Consider the following 23600-nt stretch of genomic DNA (forward strand, 5'->3'; position numbering starts at 1 on the left):
AAATCCAGGAACTGTGCGGTATTTAAAGGCAACTTTAACAGCCTAAAAAAAAAAAAAAACACGTCTTTCCGAAAGAAAATGTTGGCAACTTTTTTTTTTTGTGATCTTAGGTTGCTGAGAACATTAACCAAAATATGTTTAAGGTTATTTATTTTCTAATACGGAACAATTTAAAAAAATTCACAGCCTCAAAGTTATGAGTGTTTAAATCATAACCTCAGTTTCTATTGAGGGGGGGGAAAAAATAACACACGTGCACACGTCTGCTAACCTTACATTTGACACAGAATTAATATTTATGGTAAGAAAACAAAAATGTTCAAATACAAAAAAAAAGTGCAAATATATTTAATTTAAAGCATCATTATTAACACGTGATTCGTGTCTACCAAACATACAAACTATTTAGTTCTAATAGGCATGCTTTTTTTTTCATTGCTACCAAAATAATTGAACACTGGCCTATTTTATTCCAAAGCATAAATGGTTTACCATTATACTTAATACGCCAATCCATTAGTACAATAATTCCATAAGCTAAGAATATTTGTAAAATTACGTTTTTATTGCTGTTATTAATTTTTAGCAAATTTATACACATTCGTTATATTTAAAAAATTGTTTTATTATTATGTTGGCATTCCTCAACTGCACAGTTCTTTAGTGGCCATATTCCGCCTGTACAGTTGCGTCTTCTTGTCTCCTGGTGTCGAAACTGGGAGGCAGACCACGAAACAGGAAAGTTCACAAGACGTGCGTCCCTATTGGACGCGCTCTAGTATACACGCGCCGGTGAAGACCGCCGCCCCCCCCCCCCCAAATAAAAAACTCACACACGATCAGTCAACAGCCGTGTGTGTGAACACCGTCTCACCAGTCCAAACAATCACAATCAGTCCATCAGCTGAATGCCGTGGCAGACACCCTTGTTTATACTCTTTGGTTGCTTTTATTAATTTTTTAAAATACTTTTCCTGACTAAAATTGCAATTTTAAACAGTAACAATCCAACAGCGACAGCGATCACAAGACTGATCGTGAGTGACTTCAGTTCAGTCCAAACTGTGACTAGGCTCAACTTGCCCATGCATAGGCACCGGAAAAAAAAAAATCGCGGATTTATTTTTGAGTAGTTTCGAATTCAAACTTGTATTATATTGGCTTGCACGTTTATCCCGGTGACTCAGGACCAATGAGAAACCCTGAACCAAAAAGTATCCAATCAAGAGCTATCTAGGCTCACATGGCAAAGCAGCAAATTAACATATGACTTTCACCCAAAAATAAAAGGGACTGTGGATTCTACCCTGGAAGTCATTAAACCCACCATTTTTTTTTTCCGTTTATACACACAATCAAACATTTACTGTTTTCTGTTTTCAAAAATGTAATACTAGTTTACTTTATGGTATAAAAAAATACTCTTCAATTTTTTTATTCACCTAAAAGAGCGCAATTTTAGGAGCCTGACAATACAAGAAATAATGTGGTTAGTTCTTATCGATCAATTAGTTTTTTTTTTCAGTCCAAATTAACTGCAATGACCATGTCTGGAATGAAATATTGCACTTAAATAACAGCTGAACGGATGGCGTATCGGGATAGGCAGTTTACTCCGCTCACCGCACAAACCTACACGCTTTTACACTCAAAAAGAGTTTCCCAATTCAGAGGAGCAGAAATTATAAACACAGTTTCTTCCGAAGCAATTAAGTAAATATCTCCTGCACATAAAATGATACGTTACGTTTGGAATAAACACGCATATTTTACGTAACGGAATGATAAAAACACAAGTCCAAGGGGTTAATGGGTTGGTGAAGGGGGGGGGGGTAAGAGGAGACGCTAATGAGAAAAATGGCGTCTTTCGCTTCCAGACGAAAATGTGGAAAAGAAATTAGCGTCGGGGGACCGGAGAGTGAGATTTGGGGCCTGCGTGAATCTAGCCCCCGGTTTCGTTTAACATCTCCGGAGGAAATTATCACCACGACATCCTCTCTCTCTCTCTCTCTCTCTCTCTCCACACACACACTTATACAGACCAAGTTCCAACAAGGCTGGGACGACTCTAGTAGGCCCGGCTTTCCCTCGCACCGCCTTTTTAACCAATTACGCCACTTGTTAATTCCGGGTAAACGCCCCAACGCACGCTGTTAAAATTTTAACTTTGAACTTACGAGGAAAGCTGGTTAAAAAAAAAGAAAAAAAATCATCCGCGTGGATTCTCCCTTAAATTTACTGGTACCGTCGTACACTTAAGAGTAGAGACCGGAAAAATTCGCGGGTTCATTTCGCGATAGGCTAGAATCGAAACTCGTACACCTTTAAGCTGAGTCAGCGATTGGACCACCGTTTATCTGAAGGACTCTTAAGCCAATGAAAAACCTTCAACAAAAGACGTATCAAATCACAAGCATCCCAGTTGACGCGTGTCACGAGTCAATATCCAATGAGCAGGTACAATTTGTCCCAGTACATAGAGTATCATGGAGTCTATCCTAGAGGTCATTGAAACCGCGATTTTTTCCGGTCTCTACGCATAGGTTGCAGGGTTGCTGAAAGCTTCAAATTCCAAAAATCCCTGACGTTTACAGCTTTTCCAGATCTAAATCGACAAGTATCCCTGACCTTCCAGACACCAATCACCCCGCGGCTCACTTGGTATTGATTTTTGAGGGGGAAAGATGTGTGTGCTTAACGCCATTTTAGACATATGCATGTGTTTGAATAGAATTACCATATAGATTCACCTAAAGCTATCGACTGTAGGCTATCGAACTTGTACGTAAGTAATCAGAACTTAGTTTACCCCCTATGTGTGTTTGCAGCAAAAAGACCAGGGTTTCGCGAAAAGAAAAACACACGAAATTTCGTGATAAGTAAACGTTTGAGCAGTTTTTGAGGTGCCTAAACTCTAGCGAAAAATTGAATTTTGGATTTAATTTTGCTGTTCGCTACTATTTGGTGATTTCCCTGACATTTCCAGGTATTACCTGACCATTTCTAATTTCCCTGACTTTTCCCTTACTTTCCCCGTTTGCTACAACTGAAGCGGGTCGTTACCACAACGCCGAAATACCATAACGCCGAATGTCAAAATTGACCACAACGCCGACAGCTAAAAAAACTGATGTGTACCACAACGCCGAAATAACAACTGAATGAATTTGTGTGTGTTTCTTAAATGTACCATAACGCCGAAATACCACAATCAAACCTAACCTTACCTAGCGTAATATAACCTAACATAACTTAACCTAGCCTATCCTAGCCTAGCCTAACCTAATCTAACCTAACCTAGTCTAACCTAACCTAACCTTTGTGGCAGTCCTGCAATGACATTTTTCGGCGTTAGTGTATTTTGGCGTTGTGGTAATTCGGCACTGTGTTACACAGCAGTTTTCTAGCTGTCGGCGTTGTGGTCAATTTGGCATTTCGGCGTTGTGGTATTTCGGCGTTGTGGTGCGTCCCCACTGATGAATCAACTCTGGGTTGGCAACACCCGATTTCAAAAACACATTCCAACTGTTCAAATGCCTGGTCGTGGGATCACGTCCCGTCACGAATGACGAACTAACTGACTGACTGACTGACTGACTGCGCCACAGAGAAGAAGTGAGAACGCGGTAGGCAGCACGTTCTCACGCATTGTCAGAACGTGACACAGCCAAACCCCCTGCAATCCTCCACGCATGTCGGAACGTGACACAAGCTAACCCCTGCAATCGACGAGCAGCCTCGAACTGCCGAGAACCGCAAACAAGCATCGCACGCGATAGCGCGAAGTCGCCAACCCCTCATCACCCGACCCTATCCCCCCCATTCCTACCCAAAGGCTATCCAGAGTTCGATTCCATGTTGGGAGGTCTATAATCAGCCTCAGGCTTCAGATTGCGGTACAGAGAGCAACTGGTGGTCACCGTTGGCAGGTTTATTTTGCCCGGCTTGTTAATAATATTAATAAGTAGAGACTGGAAAAAAAAAATCTCGGTTTCAATGACCTCCAGGGTTGACTACACAGTCCTCAGTATACTCGGGCAAGTAGCGCCAGTTCGTTGGCTGCTGGCTTGTGAGCAGTTTTCGACTGGGTTGTCTGAGATTGGATTGTTCTTTGGTTGAGGATTGCCCATTGTGCGCGCACATTTCGTATGTGCTCAATTCTCATATATTCACATGAGACCTGCAATATTCACGTATGTTTCCTGGTGCCAGGTTATAATACACGCATGCATAAACAAGTCGATCTAAGGCGTTCATTCGCTGGTTCAACGTTTTACTTTCTCTCCTGGTCGCACATCGTTCGGTAATGACTTTTTTTAGTTGTATTAACAACCTGTGCTCCAATGACGTGGGTCGTTCATTCATTGTACACACATTTACAATCCAGACTGTTATCAAATAATTCCTGAAATTCACATATCGTGTTATTTATGTTAAATTGAGCCTTTTTTTTTCGATAATCCGGCAGGTTCGAGGCTTTTTACTGGTGCCGGATTTCCAAAAAAAAAATGCCGGACCAACGGACGGTCCATCCTTTTGGCGATAAACGCTAGGGTTGTGGAGCAAATAAGTCTGCAAGACTGTGTTCGGCTGCAAATATTGTTCAGCAGGGACACAGGGTTGAATAATTGCAACGCAAACACAGGCCGAAACAGAATTTTTTCTGTCAACCTTTTTCCGATGTGCGTATTGTAAATAAGATTTTTTCAGACTTGACTTTAAGTCCGCACATTTATAGGTGGTGCAGGACCATCAACGCTTTCCTGACCGTTGGATTCAGAACATTCGGAAGTCTCCACTCGCGCAATTTTTTTTTTTTGTAATTTAAATTTAAATTTATTTTAATATTGCAAACAACCCAAGCGGATCATAAACTGGGGGGTTTTCAACCCGAGCCAAGGTCGCCTACCCCACGTGTCTCGAGCAACTCGGTTATCGGCTAGGTGGAGTAGAGGAGGAAGAGATGGGCCGGGAAGTGTGTGTGGGGGGGGGGGATAAAAGGGGGGAGGGTCGGTACCGTAATGACAGGGCGGGAGTCTCCTAGCTCCGGAGGGCGTAGCCCCAGGTCCCGCCGGCATGACCCTTCTGTGTCCTCCGGTGGGTGAGCGCGACGAGGAATCCGCGTTATTTCCCTCGTGTCAGGTTATGATTAGGGACCGGAAAAATTCGCGGGTTCAATGTACCTCTAGGATGAAATCCATAGTTCTACGTACACTCGGTCAAATGCCACCCACTCGTTGGGGTGCTGTCTTGTGAGACGTCCCAACGTAGCAGCCTTGTGATTCGATAAAGCTTTGGTCGGGTGTTTCTCGTTGGCCCAGAGTCATCCAGGTGAGTTGTGAGCCAATAGCAGAGGCAGCACTATTTGTGTTTTAGCCTATCGCGAAATGAATTCACGAATTTTTCCGGTCTCTAGTTATGATTATTACCAGCAGGTTTTTTTTTTACGCGAAAACATATCTGAGCAATAGGGGCAGGAATTTTTCGCGAATAAATCTGAACGCCTGTTAGACTGCAACAAGGTATACCCGCACCAGCGGTTTCTTCCTTGAGATTGGCGGCCGTCTGCGAGAGAAGTTGTTGCCTTGTTTGACCGAGCCACTCGGGACGTATTTGCTTCCGCGCTGAATCACTGTGATTGGTGTTGTATTATTCGACATGTACCTGAAAGAACTTCACCCCAATCACGAAACACAGACGGTGCTACAGTGTTTTTAATATATATCAAGAGACCTGCAAAATTCGCGGATTCATTCGGTGATAGGCTAGAATTCAAACACACATACCTCTTAGATAATTTTGCTATTGGCTTACTGTTCATCTGGACGAATCTCAACCAGTTATAAACCCTCAACCAAAGAAGGATCGAATCACAGACAAACCAGCTGAGACGACTTACAAGTCGGCAGCCAATGAACTTGCTTTATTTGCTTGAGTGTACAGGGGTATGTGCAGTCTATCCTGAAGGCCAAGGAAACCGCGAATTTTGCAGGTCTCTACTTATAACTAAGGACAGGAAAAATTCGCGGGTTCAATGACCTGTAGGATGAACTCCATAGTTCTACGTACACTCGGTCATATGCCACCCACTGAATGGCTGCTGTCTTGTGAGACGTTCCAGCGTAGCAGCCTGTAATTCGATAAAGCTTTGTTGGGTGTTTCTCATTGGCCCGGCAGAGTCATCCAGATGAGTTGTGAACCAATAGCAGAGGCAGCACTGAGGTATAACGATTTGTATTTTAACCTATCGCGAAATGAATTCGCGAATTTTTCCGGTCTCTACTTATAACTAGTGTCGGGATCTTTTCGCGAAATATGCATGGCCCTACTGAACGCGCATCAAACTGCAATAAGCCACGCCCTCTCCGGCCGTTGTCTTCCTTGTGATTGGTGGACGTCTGCAATTGAAAGCCGTTTATTGCCTTATTTGGCCGGGCCACTTAAAGTTCCGGCACAGAGTTGCGCAGCCAATCACGAAACACAAGACGATGCTACAGTGTAACTGCCCGCGAAATCATGCACAGTTAGTTAAATCTATCTCTGGTGTTTAATGGTCCTGTCTCCTGGCCTCACAATATTTTGGCTTCTAATCCTCCAAGGCTTGTCGAATAACCTTATGGCTAGAGACCGGAAAACTTCGCGGATTTATTTCGTAATAGGCTGAAATTCAAACATGTGTACAATTCTGCTGGTTCTGCTATTGGCTCGCAGTTTAACTGGAGCTCTCTGGGCCAATGAGAGACTATCGACCAAAGAAGCGTCGAATCATAAGCTACCCAGTGGAGACGCCTCACAATTTAGTAATCAATGAACACGCGTGATTACTTGAGATGTGCAGAGGATAATGGAGGCTATCCTAGAGGTCATTGAATCCGCGAATTTTTCCTGTCCCTACTTATGGCGTATGGCGTACAAAACATTTACAATCTAGGCTGTCACCAAAATAATCAGCAGAGTAAAGAAGATGCAGGTGTGTGTTTATATTCTTCAAGCCTGATTTTTGCTGAGAAATAAATACGTTAAAACCTCGGCAATCTCTCATCGGGATATATCATGAACGTAATCTCTCTCTCTCTTTCTCTCTCTCTCTCTCTCTCTCTTTCTCTCTCTCTCTCTCTCTCTCCCCAACCGAAACGGAGAATTACACATATTTAGCAAAAGGCGATAAATGAATGAATGTTAGCAAACTGGTTAAATTGTATTCACAAGGAAATATTACATAAAGCCTTGATATAAACTGGAAACGCGATAAGGAACATAGCTCGGGGAGGCCATTTTTCGTGTAACATATACAATTGTATTTTAACGTAAAATAGTTAAATAAAGAGAACAGTTAAATACGTTTGTGATGGGCAACTGTCACACGACCAAAATGTTTTTTATTTTATTTTGAAAATACGAATTATAAACTTTGACGTAAACTGGATACGTATATGGAACAATTATCGGTAATTTTTACTGCGTGCGGTTATGCGAGAAATCTTGGGCGTCTCATCATAAAAGTGACGGTGTAACTGAATCGTTTCCCGTTGCGCTAAGCGATGAAGGTTGGTTGTTTTTTTTTTTTCTTATTCGCAGAGAAGACGTAAATGCATTGCGCGCACGCCGAAGCGAGTTGGACGTGCGCGGCGAAGCTGGCCGTCGGGAATAGCAAGTTGGCAGCATTGTGAGGGAACATTTCATTTGTTGTCCTTGCCGAGTCCATCGGCTGCGCGCGTACGTGGTGGGATTTATACAGGTGCGTCCGTTGGAGCGGCTCGAGTGGAGTTGAGTCGCTTCGCGCGGCGTTCAGACGTGACGTCATGCGCAGTTAGTTAAACCGCCGGGACACTCATATGTTCGCTGGACGAACGCACGTATGCGTCGTGCGTGGGCCCAGTGTTGCGTCACGTACGCACGTGCGCAATGGGTACATCTGAGTACGCCTACTACAGTTACGTGAATGTTCGTTACAAAGACCATGCACTACAACACTAGGTGTTAGGGACTGGAAAAATTCGAGTATTCAATGACCTCCAGGATAGACTCCACTGTCCTGTGCATACTCGGGCAAACGTCACCTGTTCATTGACTACTGACTTGTGAGGCGTCTCAACTGGGAGACTCGTGATTCGATACTGCTTTGACTGAGGGTCTATAGTTGGCCCACAGTCCTCCAGGTCAACAGTGAACCAATAGCAGAAGCTGCACAAAGGTACAACTATTTGCATTTCAGCATATCGTGAAATGAATCGGCGAATTTTTCCGGTCTCTACTAAGTGTTCATTCACATCGGGTTAAGAACTAGAAAAAAAAGCTTTATGCATATAGTCTCAGGAAACCAAAAAAAAGTCTAGAAGCTAGAGGCCTAAAGTACACTTTTTTTTATAGAAGCACCTGTGATTTTTGAAATTATGTATAAATGCACTGTATACTAATGGTATTCATAACAGTGCAGTTATATACTCGATTTAAATGTTTAAATTGATGTATTTACATTTAAGTACGTACCTATATTCAATACAAGCATATCCCTACAAACATTTTAAAAAATTGACTGAAAGCAACGGAGATCCTAAAAATTAATATTTTCTTAATATACAACTGAGCAAATTTACATACATTTAGCACAACATAACAAAGAATGAACCCAAACAAAATATGCATGGCACAGTTAATGGGTAAGCGATACAAAACGAACCTTTGGTTTAAAGATTTAATTTCAAATTCCCTTACCTCAATATTCCCTGATTTTTTTTCTGATGCTGGTAACCCTGTTGAAAGTTAACTTGAAGGACTTCCGTACCGAATAAGGCGGAAGAAACTGAAGTACTCAGCTACCCGCAAGTGTTAGGGTGGGTTTCACTAGCCATGTTGATTTTTGTTTTCATTTTCTCGGTATTACTATTAGTTGAAGGCTAGTTCCGTAAACTTAAGACTATTACTATAGATCCCTAGCATTTGTTGATCGGTCACAAATATTTAAATGGTTGTAAAAAAAAATTGGCTGTCTGTAAAGTCGGTTTACGGACGATAGTTTAACGTGACGTCATAACAAAACCTTGATGAAATGATTGCATACTTTTATGAATAAAATTGAATCATTTTTATTAAATTATCACTATTTTGTATGGATACAAAGGAGTGAAATGAAATCTACAATTTAATTGATAAATTTACTTTTATTTGCACTCATTAATTCAAATATGTTTATAACTTTAACGAAGAGATTATTTTAACTATAACTTTTATACGTGTTTGCTATTTAACTTCTTCCAATCTGTGTTATTCTGTTAAGGATAGGACGATGATAGGAAAAGTAGGAAACGAATGGGAGTGTTTCAAGTTTAATGTGCCTCGAAAAAGTCAAATCGATGGTTGTTCCAATCGAGTGGAAGAGAGATAGATGCGGCGCAAGCGTACAATGAGCGTAACGGCACAATGTGCGTAACGGGACACTTTTTCGTGCGTGCAGCCGGCGTTCATCGTTTTATAAGACGTTATCACGGAGAGAAACGAGAGAATGTGTAAGCTTGACTGCAACGTAGCAGCCAGTGTCGGCTACTGAGGACAAGGATTCCGCTCACAAGGTGAGACCCCTGTCCGCTCGTGACCGGTGGTCGATGGCGTTCGGTGTTTCCTTGAAAGGCAACAGGTTTCCCGGTAGAGCGCGGCGGTAAATCCCCCTGCCAGGTGTCTCCTGTGCGCGAGGCAGCCCCACCTCTTGTGGAACTAAGGCTGGGTTCACAATTAAAAAAATTAAGCGAGTGCATAGCAAGCCATGCACACGACCTGTGCACACGACCTGTGCGAACTGCGAAATCGGTTCACAATTGAATTCTTACTGTTAATTTCAGCCAATGAAATTTCGCGAACTATGCGACATCTGTTTGCAGTGTTAGTAAATAAACATATTAACTTTAAAAAATAACGATAAAACTATTATTATCTCGACATTTTCTTACCACAATATGGTTAGTAAATATAAACATATTTCTAGTCCCGCCAAAAAAGCACCCTGCTCTTCTCTCATTGGCTGTTGTGCCATGCGTACGCGACCGAAATAAAATATATTCTTTTCACTCCTATGCGAACGACCTCGCTCCCATGCACACGACCAACTTTCTGCTATTGTGAATCGTTAGGTTAAGAAACATGGCGTTCATATCCTATGCACACGACCTACTGTTACTGTTATTTTTTCAATTGTGAACCCAGCCTAACTGTCCGCGGCGACCATGGATGCTTACCAGGTCCGCGGGGAGTTCGCGCCTGGTTCTGAAGTTACTGTCACTCCCGGGTCGAGGAACCAGTTACCGCTCCCTGATGATGGCGACTGCAATGTCGACCGAAACGTCGGTGAATTATTCGCCAAGGACACGGCCACAACCCAGAAGCCAAGCTACTTCAGAAATTTAAAAATGTTTTCACAATGCAAACACTACGCTTCAGCCATTTATTATTTTTGGCCGTCTAAACCAATATGGCGCAATATTTTGGAAAAAAAGGGGGGGGGGAGTAAATGTGTCCACCTTAGTTGGCATGTAATCTTGCAGACGTACCAAACCCAGAGGGTGTGTGCCCACGTCTGCATGATTACATGCCAACTAAGGTGGACACATTTATCCCCCCCCCCCCCTTTTTCCTCTTTCTTCAAAATGTTGCGCCATATTGGTTTGGACGCCCAAAAAAATGGCTGAAGTGTAGTTTTTGCATTGTGAAAACATTTTTAAATTACTGAAGTAATTGGCTTCTGGGTTGTGGCCGTGTCCTTGGGCGAATAATTCACCGACGTTTCGGTCGCAGTCGCCATCATCAGGGAGCGGTTACCAGGTAAATACTCCCTGGTGATGATGGCGACCGAAACGTCGGTGAATGATTCGCCAAGGACACGGCTACAACCCAGAAGGCAAGCTACTTCAGACAATGGCCGTGAAAGCCTGCGAACATTATTTTAAATAACTTTTTTTAATGAAAGCGACTGTATTTAATGGCGGAGATTCTAATGCCCTAGTAGGTTGAAAAGCGCATTAGGCGCCCACTGGAAAATTATAAATGTAACAAAAACTTTAATTTTATAAATACAATTTTTTATAAATATTCATTTTTTTTAATACTGTGCAAATAAAAATCCTACACATGAGATATTTTTAAAATTTGCCAAAATATTATATTAATATAGATTAATTACATCTGTACTGTTTACTGATATTTTAGCAGCAAGAAATTACGTGACCACAATTAGAATAATATAATATAAAAATTCGAAATGTAACTACACAAAAGCAAATCTGTCAAAAATAACCTTTGGGCATTCAAATAAGAAAAAACGCCAACAGTTATTATTAAATTAAAAAACTTCAAAGGTATAAGCATATTAAAAAACTGTTTGTAAACCTCATAAATATTATCTGAAACATTTTTTAATACAACAAACCATTGCTGCAAAAAGTGAAATAAATCGAGGTTAAATTTAAAAAAAATAATCCTAACTTCCTTATTATGTAACCGGTAAAATATATAATAATTAATTGTAACTCTTGTCAAAGAAACGCGACCAGTCACGGAACAGAGACGATACTACAATTTTTTGAAATACACAGCAAATCTGTAAATCTTTTCACCAAAAATCCCTGGCAATGAATAATGAGAAGTAGTAAAACGTAAGTGCAGTAGTTATAGACGTTGTAGGACAGGCTGTTCACACCAAACTGTTAAAAAAAATTTTTTTTAATAATCGCCTATTTTTCATTTTTCCGAGAGATAAAAAAATAACAAAAAAACCCAGCCTTCACCATCCCAATGATTAATTTGAAATAATAATTATGGAACAAAATTTCAAATAGGACCTTCTATACACCATTTTATAGTGCGTATGACTATACACTGAAAACATCATCTGGAAAAATAAAATGCTTTCGCACACTAGGTGATGGTTGACAAGATAAATTACCTGACTTTCCTTGGCCCTCAACCTTCTAATGTGGACATTCTGTAGTTTATTGTGTGAAGAACGCGTTACTTTTGACGTGGCAGTCCTTATGTAAACGTGCAGTGTACTTTGGGGGAACATGGAAGCAATATTTCTTACTCTACAGAACTATCAAGAGCTTCGTTGACTAATGAAGTTCTCAGCGCGCTTTCCCCCACCCCCACCCCCCAACGAGGGGCATTCGACTGACAAGACTGACGTTATCAGTGTCATGTAGACAGGAAGTCGTGGCTAATCAGTGAAATACATGGAGGAAGAGGGGGGGATAAATGGTGTTGGGAATTATAAATCTCCTTCCCAAAACAACCTGTCCAGCTACTAGTTTAGATTTCCCATAATATCTCAGGCCAAATTAATTTACAGTCTTAAACCTTTGCCGTACCTAACGTTTGCAGGTAACTCAGTGGACATTTGAGGTTAATCAAGTTCCAGGTTGTTATTATATATTTTTACATTCCAAGCGGTTCAAAGTGGCTGAACTTTCCCAAAATCAAAAAAAAAATGTACAACATACTTTTCGCATAATTTGCTGGCAAAATAGAATTTTTAACGTATTTGTGCAGTATGGATAATGAGAATGAAATTGAATATGAAACTAAAACTTTTTAGGTTTTAAGTCAATTTTACTGGCTACTATTTGATAGTTCTTTCAGAAAAAAAAATATTTTAGTTAGCATTTTAAAATCCTCAGAAATTTTGTGATTTTAAAAGGTTAAATAAATAAAATTTTCCGAAAGAAATTTTAACCATACCTCGCAGTAGCAACCAACATTTTACACATTTACAGTCATTTATTCCATGGGGTATTCTAGACTTACAGCTGTTCAATATGAGACATTTTTGTTGGTGTAACTTAAAACGAATTAAGGAGTAGTCTAGCGCTTGATTTAAAGAGATAATGTATAACATTGTAATTTAAAAAAATGCTGGTTTGAATTAATTTCTTATAAATCTAACCTACCTAAGAAGGCAAAATTGTTTATTAAGTTTGTTGCGAGTGGCTGCTATGATAAATGCAATTAATTTGCTTTATTTATAAATTGTAATTTAGTTATTTTACTTCTAAAATTTACATATTCTTCACAAACTTTGTTCAAAATATGAAACAATAGGTATAATGATTAAAGCCATTTCTTCTTTTTATAAAAGTAACCTTTCATACATGCGTGAAGGGATAATTTTTTCTGTTGATCTGCAAAATTGAAGTTTTTATCTTTAAGACTAACTGGATTACGGTGGATAAAACCGTTCCCGGCATTCTTCTTAAAATCAGGCAAGATAATATTTTTTTCCTTGGACAGATAAATCACAAAGCAAATATCTCGTATTGAGTCAGAAGTCTATTATCACTTGTCAATCAACGAAAATTTAAAGTTTGTTAAATTTTACTTATCCTGATTTTTACCTCTGAATTTTATCAGGTTGCCACCACATTTCCGGATTTTGAAGGAACAAAATTTAGTTTTTCAAGGAATTTGCTTAATGGTGAAACTACGAACATTTAAGATGTTGATATAAAGTTATGTACTAACGACACAGGTCCTATACTTATATTCCAACAAAAGACAGAAACAATTTAATTGTTGTTTCCAAGCTGCCAGATATTCAAACAAAAATTACACTTAAATAAAAAAGTTCCCAAACTATATACCAAACCAAACATGATAAATATACATAGGTAGTCATGTGGCATGTTAAATTTCTTAAGTCCCATTATTGGCTTATTACTGAAACAAACTACTTATTAAAAAAAAGAAAATATTTAAAAGATATTCACGGGCACTTTTATATTGTAAGATTCATAGTTTTATTTTGAAATTATTAAGCTACTGTATCTTACATTTCGTTGTTCGCCATGAACATAATTAATTGCTGAGAATAAAGATAACAATGGCAGGCAAGAACCACTCAAGAAAATACGCAAAAATTTGTTACGCTCCTGCTCAAGTCGAGAAATATCCTGAGTTTGCGAATAAACATTGGCTATGTACATTTTCATGCGCTCATCGAAATAATTGCATATTTTTATTTGTGAATATACGCTTTCGTTAAATTGGCATTGCAATTTTATGAATAAAATTTACTTTAATAGGCAGACCTATATATTCTAACAAAATTTAATACAACAAAATAAGAAATAAAAAAAGTGACAAATATGTAAATGCACCTCTCTTGTTTATGCTCTGAAACACATTTTCAGCCAGACAAAAGTTTGTGAGTGAGCATGTTTTAACAACATACTTTGCTTGTTAATATGTTTTATTTCGTGTAATATATATTTTCAATGAACTCGAATAGTGTTTGTTTGATGTACCTTCGTAGGCTACATTGGATTAACCTTTGATTTGGCATACGTCGTTCATGACATCACAAAACAATGGCGAATGGAATCCACACCCTCTGCCAGCCTGCTAATGACCCCAAATATTAAAGTTGGCCATCTCGACACGTACAGAGTGACGTCACTTACAATGCAATTCCAGAATCAGGTAAGGTCACGTCATATGACCACCTAATGGTACCAGGGCTTTAAATAGTTTTAGACCGACAAAAAAAAGCTTGAACTCTTATATGTATATGGTAAGAAAATATTTTGTTATCAGTATTGACACAGCCAGTTAAGTATGCAACTAACGGATTGTGATAGGAAACTAAAATTTACTTACATTTTCCCCATGCAAAACCGTAACCTGTCTCAACTTGATCATCGCACACAGAAATAAGAACTCTTCTGAACAGCAAACTGGTAAAATTACATTTTTTCACGAACTACAGCTGGTATTCAATTGTTCGGTGATCAGCCGCCAATTTTCAATATGGCCATGGTCGAATTAATCAAAGTTGACGAAATCACGCTAAAGCAGAACTGCCACCAATTAGCAAACGGTAAAAATTATTAATTTATTTTTGTTAATTTGAAAAATAAATTCTAATGTCTAAAATCTGGGTTTGACATAACCTGTAAAAATAGACCTTGTTGCAGTAAGCAAATACACATTCATACAACCTACATAAAAATAATGTAGCTGAGCCAAAATAGTAAAATGTACATACATTAAATTATTTGCTATGCGAGAAAATAAATATTTCAATTTTTGAAAACGTCGTTTTGATGTGAGCTGATGTTTTAAAGTTAAATAAAATTTATTTGGTATGCACAGTAAGGTAAATTGAGCTAGATGATTTGATTACGTTCTAAAACTTACAGCTACTACCTACTCTTAAAATTGGAGCGATATTATTTTTGGGAATTATTTTTTTAGTGTGCTCAATCATTCAAGGAGTATTTGAATAAACTTTTTCAAAGATACTTAATAAGTTTTTAAAATGAAAAAATAAATTAAAGGCTTAACAGAGAAAAAAATCAAAAGGTTTACTTTCATGAATTAAAATGCACACTTGAAAGAGAATTTGACTTCAGCAGTAATGAAGTTGGCTTACTACTCGTTAAGTACGCGGTATATTCTCCACGCACACTAACTACAAATTCGTGTTTAATCCGGATAATGACTGCCTTCTAACGGATTCAAAGCAAGGTATTTCGGTGGTGGTGGTGGTGGTAGTAGTCTGCTTCAAACTATTTGATGACAAACTTATATATATGTATGTATGTGTGTGTGATTATGTATGTTCCTTACGTACTCCAAAATGGCTGGACAGATTTTTGAACATTCAGAATTAAAAAACGATATTAGGGTCGCTAGTTACGTATAAAATAAACCAGCAATAACGCAGTTGATTATGATTCCACACACATATAGCTAAATTGTAGTGGGATTGTAGAAAAGACTGCTTAGATCCATCGTACTGAGTATCAAGCCTAGACTGATAATCATTTCGATGAGGCCATGAAAAATTTATTTTTAAGAACGCGCTTGACGTCATTTTATATTCACGTATTTGTCTGATTAGTTCTATTAACAAATATTCATTTAGGAAGTGATAATTCTAGTTAATGCAGCCAGAAACGTGGTTAGCAACACTTACAACCTAAATTCGATAAAAAAAAAAGACGATAAAATTTGACAGCCATGTTTTTATACGTATCTAAACATTACTGGCGTATTTATGAAAATTATAAAACAACTAAAATAATTTGCCTATCAAGATTTTAGTGTTTAAACTTATTAAAGTACTTACTTTGATGAAGTATCGTCTAATCCTTAGTGTTCGAAGGATTCTATATTCGAGGAAAAATATTCTAAGAGAAATATAACAGGAAATTCGGTAAATTGAGTTTGCTAGGTCAAATATTTTCTTCATACTTATCATGTTACCATCCCACAGGATATTGTAATTTTAGCATGTAATTATATAAATAAAATTACACTATGTATTGATTCTGAAAATTTAAGTTTGTGAAACAGCCATTTAAAGGGTAGAATGTTTCAAAACCATAGTTAATAATTTTTTTTTTCATGTATTGTATATTATATTATTTTCGACACTTGACACCTAGATTCGGATTCGAGGTACTCTCTGAAATTCGAATTCGAGAATTTAAAACATGTGTGAAACAAGAAAAAAAAGACTGCGAACTGAATTTCAATACTGAAAATGTACTTATCGAAGTTTTAAAAAAAGAAATCGTAACGGCCAAAACAAGCAAAGTGAAAGCCATACGCCATTTTTTTTTTTTTTTTTAACACTCCCAAAAGTTATTTCTACAGTTTCACGACAGAACACTTTTTTTTTTTTTCCTTGTCGGAGCAGCGGGAACGCGGAGTAATATTTCATCCTTATCTGGCCAAGAGCTTTGAGCATTCTCGCATTCGTCTGTAGTTCGTGCCCATTGGAACACGCCTGTGATTCGTCAAAACTGGTGCAGTTTTACCAACACGCGCCGCTGGAGATTCGCACAGATTGGCCATGCTAAAAGCTTGGCATGATGCCCAATGGTTGGAGACGTGCAAAATTCGTGTTATTTTTCCGGTACCAGCAAACATTGTATTATGGACAATATAGGAAACTCGCAAGAAATACGTGAGACAGGTGATGTCAGCAAACCTGGCGGCGTGGAGTGTAACTACGTTTTTTTTTTTACAGTGTGTTTTAAGCGCGCCAGAGTAATGGACATCTAGCGGCATGGAGTGAAAATATGTTGAAAGCGCTGTAGTAAATTTTCTCGCGCTTCGCCAGTGATAATTGGTCAGTGTTTCCCACATTGTCGTATTACGATATTTGGTACCAGTTCAAACTGCACAAAACTGCACACAGGTAAGGAGATGTCATACCGTCCATTGGCTTGATGTCTAGTGTTTTTTTTGTACCTCCCAGTCGGATTCTATGTGATTGGCTCATTCGATATATATTTTTTTTTTAATGTAACTGGTTTCTCGTTATTCTGGTTGTGTCAAATAAAAACCTATGTTCCAAAATTAGATATATGTTCAAGTATGTAACGGTATTCGTCATGGGCATATATACCGGGCGGGCCCATGTGGGGTGGAGACCTTAAGTTGAAGGCTAGAGCTATGAAAATCAGGTTTAGTAATAAGCATAGATTATCTATACTGAAGGAGGCAAAGTATTTATCTTGGTGTTAAGCATACATGAAGAAAAAAAAACGTTGAGGCTCTTGTTAGTACTGAAACGAGCTGGAAGTTCACGTAAATCAAGCCTTTTTTGAGTGTTATTTAGTACAGAATATGAGAGCGTTAAGGCAACGGATAAAAGTGGGAAAAGGGATTAAGGTGCAGTTGACTGATGGGACCCTCTTGCGCTTTACAAAATCGTTGACTGTGAAACGGGGTTGATAAACGTTAACGTCAAAACTATGTTTTATGGAAATTTTTCTGTATTTTTGTTTTTAAGTTTTCTGCTTTTTACACATGCATATAGGGAAATATATAGACAGAGTACAGCATTCAAGCGCCGTATCTAGAGATGACTCATGTCGGTTAAAACCATTTGCGCCCCTGGTATTCAGAATACTAGGCTCACTCCAGATAATAACAAGAAATTTTGCAGGTCTCCATTCCATTATAACAGTTTCTTTAAAAGTATGTAACATAAAATTACCACGGGAACTTAAATGGACATCCCCCCCCCCCCCACGCCCCCGTATACAATTCAGAAAAATGACTACAAAATATGGCTTTTTTTAGTTTTGCTTTTACGTATGTTGCTAATGAATTAGTTTGGTGTTCATACATGTTGATGTATCTAATTTTTGTTTTGTCATTTTCGATAGCTGAAAGCGTGTGTTGTTGATTACCGTGTTAATTTCCCCTTGAAGATGCTGTTGATAGCATCACCTACACTGTCGTATCTACTGTTTCAACTTTGTGTACACACTATTTTTACAGTATTTGAAATGTCATCTACGCAACCGTTAAAACGATGAACTACCGTTAGTACGGAATCGTTAGGAGAAAAAAAAAAATTCAGTAAGTTAAAGAAGTAGGCATCAATGTTCCGATTTTTTTTATCGACGTGGCACTCTCGAAAAACCTAATATACCACGGTCCCCAACAACAAAAAAATCTGTTCATAACTTCCATTGCGGCGCGGCGTAACGAAACTGGTATCGTACGTACGTACGTGGTGTTTGAAGAGTTGGTAGAGAGGAAGGGGGAAAGAGACTTTCCCGCCGCGGGCCCCTCGTTTGTTTTACTCGCGACGGCGTAGGCCCGCCGGATCAATGGACGCCCCCCACCCTTCCCCCCTCCCCTTTACACAATACCAGCCAGTGCCGAGAGGGAGGGTGAAGGGGGGGGGGGTGGACCACATGTTACACACAGAGTCGATACCGTGAAGATCAGCGATCTTGATCGGGCCCAAAGTGCTATGACAGCCACGAGCCGAGGCGAAATATCGCACCTGACACGAAAAAATAGCACGAGACACGCATAAAAAAGGTTACTGCGGACGATTCAATTTTTAAAATCCCACATCTTTTTGGCGTTTTCGAAAAAAAAAATAAACATAAAAAAACGTCATAGATGGATGGAAATAGGGGGTAGGGATACAGTAACGCTCGAAGGGGAAACCGTCTGAAGAATTTCGCGTGTTTTCCGTGAAGTTCGTGTTTGGAAGCAGAAATGATTTACCAGGACGTTTATGACGTCGTATAACATCGCGAGGTTCAGGAGAGAGAGAAAAAAGAAAGAAAAAGGCACTAGAACGTGTGTGGGTGTACTCATGGTATGTATTCATCTCGAGGAGGTTGCGAGAAAAGAGGTGTGAGCCCTTTCGGAGACTGAAAAGGAAAAAGACGGGTGGTGTGGGGGATGTTGTTGATCGGGGATAACACGGGGGGGGGGGGGGGACATCTGAGAAGCGCAGACTCACCCGAGGTTGCGCGCGGGTCGCGCCTGTTCGGAGCACACCGCGCCGGCTACCAGGGTGACACCCGCCCCGATGCGGCAGGCGATATCCGCCGACGAGGAGACAGCAGCACTCCCCCGTCTTTCAGCGTCGCCGACGGGACTGTACCCGGCCGACTTATCGTCTCAGGGGGGGGGGGGGAAGAACGTTTGACAATCACCGCGAGTAGAGAGTGAACAAAGCTAAACAACCCGGGCGTCCCGAACACTCGCCCTCGCGAAGCACAACAAACACCCGCCGGGATAGAAGAACCTTACAGTTCGCGGGGAGAAACACGATATAAGATACCCCGAACCGCACGGTCGGGTAGCCCACCAGGCACTGCCAACATTGCGCAGCTAACAGCCAAGGCAGCCAGCCTTGCCTTCCTCCCCTCCTCCGAGCTATCTCCCTCTCTTCTTTCATCGCGCGATCTTCCCCTTTCCCCCCTCCCGCTTTTGAAAAGTCTTTCAACTTCCCCGCCCGTGGACCGGTTCCCTTCCCCCCCATCCTAACACTCTCACACACACACACATCCCCTCCCCTTCTTCGCGCCAGAAAGCGCATCAACACAAAGCGAGAAGAACGATCCTGCGGAAGAAAACGAAGGAGGGAGAGGAGACGTGGTGGGATTGCCGGAGGAAGATGAAGCAAAAAAAAAAGAAGTGAAGCCAGAAAAGCTGAAGGAGAGAGAAGGGAAGGGGGAAAAAAAGGAAAATCAAGTCCAAGATGCACGGGCGGCGGAGCCCCCTGCCGGCGTGGTTTTGTTGGGGCGGCTGAGGTGATTCGGGACGGAATGGAAATTTATTCCGGCGTCGGTGCGAAGTGAGGGTGACGGGGGTATGGGGGGGGCAGTTGAGGGAGGATGTGTCGGAGGAGAGAGAAGAGAATTAGCCACGCTCCTTTCCCTCATCCCCCCCCCCCCCTCCACCACTCAAAATCCGGCAGAAAGGGAGCCCCCGATAAATAACATCTTGGCCGGGCATCTACGTGTATAAGAAATGAGAAAGAAAGTAAAAAATAATAATAAAAAAACGTAAAGGGTGGAGCAGGGTGAGATGAAACCTTTTGGATTCCTCGGCAACAAAAGTCGGGGGAAAAAAAAAATGTACGGTCTTACAATTCCTATTTTTATAAAAAACGCGGCATTGAATTCTTGGAAATTCTTTACTGTCGCGACTGCAAGGACACGCACAATTCGATGACTATTAATCAATTTTAATGATTTATTTCAATGAAGGATGGAATATATATATTACAATTATAATTCTTTCATAGTCCACAAAACCTAACCTTGTATCCCGTTTTATAAATGTAGCTAACATACCCTAACGACCTGTCAAAAATTTTATAATGTTTTTTTTTAAAATGTTAATTAACTAATAAACTGTTAATTTTAATTTTCAGGTGTATGCATATATAATAAACTTTGAGCACCAACGTCTGCTTTCGTTAAATTGGGTCTGTTTGAGGCGGGATGATAAGTGCGATTTTCGCGATGTTTCTAGCGCAGTGTCGCCTCTAAGCGCAAGGCTTTGAAATGGCGTGCAGTCTTTTCGTCGTGTATCGTGTATAGAACAACTATGAAATTTGGAGCGGTAACTGTAACATTATATAGGTATACGGCGGAGAAATGAAGATAAAGATGTATGCAAGGCCTGAACTGGCCACTTTTAACTGAACTTAAAATGCTTTTTAAAAACATAATACACAAACAGAATTACCCATCCGCCCTCAACGTATTCTTAAAATATTTTCTTAAACAGATCCCATTCGGATATCTTGAGCAATTTTTAAATCACGTGGTTTTTTTATGAATCTCTGCACACCGTATGTGTTGCCTGGTACACGGGACCTTTAACCGATATGATATGTAAAAAATTACCTCCAGTGACACTTGAAGAAGATGCGACAATTTTACAATAGATACCACAAGAAAAATTAAGACTTGGACAGCTGAAAATTCGATTAAATTTTCAGTATAATTGCTGGTACATTAACAGATAGATAGATCGTCTGCTGCTAAATGAATCTGTGTTCGTTTTGTTTATTTACATCACGATAATCAGCTGTCAAAGTCTGATGTTCGTTCAATCTGTTGTCAATAAAAGTGATATTTTTAGTTGAACAGAGTATAAAACGTATTTTATCTTTACTCGGTACATTAACGTAATTCCAATGAAAGGACGTTTCAAGGTACAGAATATTTTATTAAAGACTCTCATTAAACCAGGTGAAACATATCTGTGTCAGAGAAACGCTATTTAATTTTATACTTAAGAAAAAGTGTATTAAGTGATGACCATAATCCTGAACTCTATATTTTTTGCGCCTTTTTTTTTTGTCTTCCTAGAAGTTTGCACGAATCAAAAGATAACAATAAAGAAAAGAAACATGACATTTGCTCATTATAACTAATATTTTAATGATTGTTCAATGAACGTTAAAAGAAAAATGCTGGTTTTAAAAAAAATATTAAAAAAATAAAATTAAAATTTTTAACTAAACTTGCAAAAATTTTATTTAAATCAATTAAAAATAGCATTTTTTAACAGGAAATAGATTTATTTTAATGACAATTCCGATCACCTCAGCATGACTCCAAATTATGATCACTGAATTGGTATCCCACTGGTTTTGAGCCTACTATCATATCGACCAATCAGTTAAAATATATGTAATTATTGCAGATATCATGCAAGATATTTAAGACGTTCGCGACTATGGACACCCAAAATTCATTAATTTGTCATGTCTCAATTTGAAGGGTTGCCATTAAAATAGATCTAAGTATATCCATTTTCAAAGGTTTTGGAGAAAATACGAAATAAAACTCATTCAAAATTGCACATTTATTAGTTTGAAATGTGTAAAATTCTTGTAATAATTTGTAGGAATAAATGGTTCACGAGTATAGTGAGATACATCTGGCAGCCTCCAAACGATAAAGCGAATATGTTTTTGTTTTTTTCACCGGGATCAACAAAACACTGGAAATAAATATTTTTGGAAGCAAGATACGTTTTGATGCAGTTGTTTCAATTATGCAATGGAAAACGTGCTTTTATCGATTTTTTTAAAATTTACTTGGGGCCAGTAAAATATTTTGGGCGTACGATAGGGTGACCAATCGTCCCGTAAAAACGGGATTGTCCCGTTTTTTAATGATCGTACACGGGGTCCCGAAAAGGTCTCCCGGGACGCCTAAATGTCCCGTATTTACGTTGGGTTGATGATACACTTTAGTCGCGCCTCTCCTCGGACCGTCTTCCCCTCTCCCCTCCTCTGCAGGCGGCTATCCAACCGGAGTCAGACAAGTCAGTGTGGCTGTGGGTGTGGGTGTTGTTATTGTTACAAACAGAGAGACTAAAAGAATTTTGTGAAATGATCGACGTCGCATATGACACTATTTCAGCACATTCGAAAACTCGTTGGCTGTCTTTGATGCCTGCAATAGAACCAATTTTGAAACTGTTTGATACTCTAAAGGATTTCTTTTTAGACGAGAAAAAAGCTCCAAACATTTTGGTAACATTTTTTAATAATCCTTTAAGTGAGGCATACCTACATATGGTTTGTCCATAGCCAATTCAATATTTTTCAGCAAGGAATTAAAAAGATTGAAGGAAGTACAAAAAGTGTTATGGAAGTTAATGATGTATTGGAATCTACTCTCACAGCTTTGACCAGAATAAAAGAGGAACAGTTCTTATCATTTAATGTAAAATCCATTCTTCAGCGTGGCAGTTTTATGCAACAAGAACAAGACGAAATTAACTTCAGAACTGAATTTAATGACTGTTATGAAACCTGCATACAGTATCTTGAAAAATGGAGTTTACCATTCTCTACTTTCTCAAAGTTTAAATGGATGCTTTTGAAAGAGATCCCCAGTTGGGAACAAATTGAAGCAACTATTTGATACTTCAATGAAAAAAGCATTGACATAAATTATACTTTGCTATTTGATCAACTGGCACCATTAGTGGATTTTGTAAGAGAAAAAATTAAAGAATAGACTGATGAAGATAAAACAAACCACCTGTGTCACAAAAAATGGGTTTGTTTTTTTAAAACGCATACCAGGCCAGAACAGCACTCTGAATTTTTGAAGATATGCCAGTATGTGTTTGCGATCCCTGCCCATAATGGTAATACTGAAAGAATCGTTTCACTTATGAACATTCAATGGACGGATGAAAGGAACAAGATGGGAGTGTATACCCTTTCTGCAATCTTGCAAGTACTCTACAATTTAAAAATGGACTGTTCTAGTTTTTACAACTTTATATTGGAAAAGAAATAAGTTTTAAAATTGGCT

At 39.2% G+C, this 23600-nt stretch overlaps 2 protein-coding genes across 3 annotated transcripts in view; one reads left to right on the plus strand and one right to left on the minus strand.

Annotated features, from left to right (window-relative positions):
- Window positions 1-19638, minus strand: part of LOC134540128 (repulsive guidance molecule B-like) — a 131297-nt gene extending 111659 nt beyond the window's left edge. Inside the window, exon 1 of one of the 2 annotated variants that reach the window (XM_063382652.1) lies at window positions 19265-19638. The gene's annotated coding sequence lies outside the window, so the exon portion shown is untranslated. Of the gene's footprint in view, window positions 1-8715; window positions 9104-19264 lie in introns of those variants that run through there. The other variant, XM_063382654.1, reaches the window with a different exon arrangement.
- Window positions 1-23600, plus strand: part of LOC134540305 (uncharacterized) — a 404904-nt gene that overhangs the window by 5304 nt on the left and 376000 nt on the right. The window lies entirely within an intron of this gene.

The sequence above is a fragment of the Bacillus rossius genome, chromosome 16, assembly GCF_032445375.1.
Source record: "Bacillus rossius redtenbacheri isolate Brsri chromosome 16, Brsri_v3, whole genome shotgun sequence".
Classification (NCBI taxonomy): domain Eukaryota; kingdom Metazoa; phylum Arthropoda; class Insecta; order Phasmatodea; family Bacillidae; genus Bacillus; species Bacillus rossius.